Below are 3,214 nucleotides of genomic sequence, written 5' to 3'. Positions count from 1 at the left end.
TGGTACTCGCAGCAGTGACAATAAAGTATTCTATTTCCTGAAACTAAAATGCATTTTGGAACAATCTATGACCTACAAGCAAGCAGAATCAACTTACTGTACTTAATAAGGGCTTCATGAGATATTTAAGAGTTTAAACACAGTGGTTACTATATGTACCACTGGCTTCAACATTAAATAACTCTTTTTGGCCACAGAGGGAAATTATTGGTTGATTCTCGCAATAAACAGCAATTACTGCAGCTGGTCTCTGCAGAAATTGTCTCATGTGGGGTGTCAACTGAATTTTTAAACAATCAGATGAACTATATGCTTCAAAGGAACATAGAATAATGCCACTTCTGGTGATGCTAGATACACCAAATATTTTCCTCCTGTCTCATTTGACTTTGTCTCAATTTCTTGTCTTTGCTCAAGGTAAGAGTGTGTTTGAGAACAAAGTAGTTAAGAGAATTCTGAGCCTGAAGAGATGAAGTAAGAGGGGAAAGTACATAACTATAAGCTTCACAATTTACATTCTTCAACTTGTATTACCATAGGCATATCCTAAAGAAATATGCTGGACCACTTGTGACAACTGAGATAATCAGTGGCGAAGCAAACATTCATAAACACAAAATCAATCCTCATGTTTTGGTCTTCTGGGTTACAACATGGCGCAGTCTAGAAGGTGAGGACCAGTGATCAGAGAAATATACTGCTCCCATCTTCAGGGTAGAAAATGGAGTTCGTTTCTTCATCTTGAGCAGCACCCATCTACTTGACTACACAGTGTCATACACGTAACCTAGTACAGTAGTTGCTGGACTCATTTAAAGTCAACCCAGTATCTGAAATCACATTTTGGCTTGTGTCACAAATGGTGCAAGGGCCTACTGTAGATTTATAATATAATATTAAAGAAAACATTTGGGATTATGTGTATTTTTATGTGCCTACTTAACAATAATTTTAGCATTCAAGTTCACTTGATTATTTTAGCACTATGCAAACCCATCAGAAGGCCCTTGTGGCCCAATTCATTGCAACCCTGTGTTAGGGGAACCCATGATCTGGAATACTACAGAAAGAATATTCACTGCTGTGAAAACTCAAATCTCAACTTTATAAATATTAATAAGAACAGAATTGTGAAAATTTCTGTTTGGGAAAACTGAATTATGAGCATATATTCTTTATAAACATTGTATGCAATGTGACATTGTTTATCCATCAGTTGAGTGCTACAATTTATTTTATATTTATTGAATGAAACAAGAGCCAAAAAACTGAAGTACTTACTGTTCACATCCTTTACTATAATCACACATCATATAATGTAATACTTCTCTCTGCAGGCATCTAGGTTCATCACAAAAACAAACAGCATAAACAATTCTGAGACAGATGAATTTTAAATGACTAAATAAAAAGGAACACATATTAGTATATGCTTCATGTGCCATGCCATAATTTTGGTTCAGTTCAACAATCTTTTTAACATTATAACCTGTCGCAGTATAGAACAGAATTAAGAATCTAATATGCCCTCTTATGCACAGTGATTTTAAGAACTTTTTGAAAATGCTTTCCGAAGAGAAAACTACTTACTCATGGCCAGGGATCAAGATACATGATTGCCAGATTTCTAGTGGCAACTAAATATCAGCTTGTGATTAACCTTTATCATGATGGTGTTCACTTAGCCACTTGTGGCACAGATGAAATAGTAAACCATATCAAAAAAGGTTAAAATTAATATAAGTAATAATCACAGCATTTATATCTCTTCAGTTGTTTTTGCTATTATCTTATGTCTGGTCAGCACATATTTACGACTAAGAGTACAACAGGAAGAACTGAATGTTGAATAAATTTTTGAAGTCGTAGCTTTCAAAATGCTTATACAGTCAAGGTCAAGTATGAAAAGAGATGAATTTCAAATTTATATAAGAATACCACAAGGAAGAGAATTATACAGATACACAGAGAACAGTATTTACAAGGTAATGAATTCAAAGTCAATTCAAGTATATATGTAGCTGTACCACAGAAATAAATGAAAACTAAGAACAACCTGAAGAAAGCAGTCTTCTGGGATTTGGCACCGTGTATATGTGGTGTTAACCTACTCTACTACAACCTACTCTCTGGAAATGGTGTTTTCTTAACAGCNTTTACTTATACTTTTTCTTCAACCCTGAAGATGGGGGCGATACGTTCCTCCGAAACGTCGGTTAACACCACATATACACGGTGCCAAATCCCAGAAGACTGCATTCTTCTCAGCACATATGATGGTTGTGGTAGGGCTAGGCAACTATGACTATTTAACTTCAAATAATAAAAACTGTTACTAAAGTTAATATTAATTAATTAATGGGTCATGGTGGAATACAGTCAATATGCAAAGTTAAAAAACTGGATTAAATAACTTCTAGTAGTTCCATATATTTGTGGTGAAAAATAATTGGCACAACTGGTATCACATGAAGAGTGTGCGGAAACTGCAACCAGAAGTTAAGGAAATTCTGTTCATGGACCTTCTCCACAAATGAACTGACTGCATCCTTGGGATCCATTAAGAAATTCATGAAACCAATTTCTATACCTCTGCCAATTAAGCCACTCACCTCTGATGATAGATTGGCTCCACTATACTCCACATAACCTTCAAAGAACATCTTCACTATCACCTACCACTCTGCTTTCTTCATTGTTGAAACTTGAGTCATTCACTTGGAAAAGCCTGAACCTCCTCATCACGCTCTTCTCATTTCACTTATCTGTAGCATTTTCTTTTTCTGTTCTCTTTTCCTCTTAAGACATCTAGCCTGCTATTTTTTTCAATTTTTCTTACACGTTATTGAAAGGTTTTATTGAAGATGCAATAATTTTGGTAAATGAACAGTTCAGGAAGGTCCGGTCTGGTGAACTAGGAACTGCAAAGTTCCAGCAGTGGATGGGTCAATATCAAAATGTATTCATGACAGAAACTTGTGCAATGGAGAAACATTAGGCATTTAAGGAAAATACGAGGTTCTGTAATATTGATATTTTCATTGCATGACTGGTAACAACTTTGAAACCTGGTGAAAATGTAGCTCAAGATCAGATGGTGGCAAGCTGTGAGTGTGGTACAGTTGCAGTCCGCTTGTGCCAAGTGAGGGTGGCATAAAAGTGGCTGTTCCTCTAAAAGTTTCCAACATGGACAACAGATGAGCTCTTGCATGTT

At 35.8% G+C, this 3,214-nt stretch overlaps 1 long non-coding RNA gene across 1 annotated transcript; it reads right to left on the bottom strand.

Moving 5' to 3' along the window:
- Positions 1 to 396: 396 nt before the first annotated feature.
- On the bottom strand, positions 397 to 2,154 carry LOC117282743. The gene is made up of 2 exons (XR_004513603.1): positions 2,123 to 2,154; positions 397 to 2,056 (listed from the first exon to the last, which is right to left on the bottom strand). It is a non-coding gene; the product is annotated as an uncharacterized LOC117282743 (long non-coding RNA).
- Positions 2,155 to 3,214: the final 1,060 nt, after the last annotated feature.

The sequence above is a fragment of the Cryptotermes secundus genome, unplaced genomic scaffold (genome assembly GCF_002891405.2).
Source record: "Cryptotermes secundus unplaced genomic scaffold, Csec_1.0 scaffold842, whole genome shotgun sequence".
Classification (NCBI taxonomy): domain Eukaryota; kingdom Metazoa; phylum Arthropoda; class Insecta; order Blattodea; family Kalotermitidae; genus Cryptotermes; species Cryptotermes secundus.
This window is presented reverse-complemented; position numbering and strand designations above follow the sequence as displayed.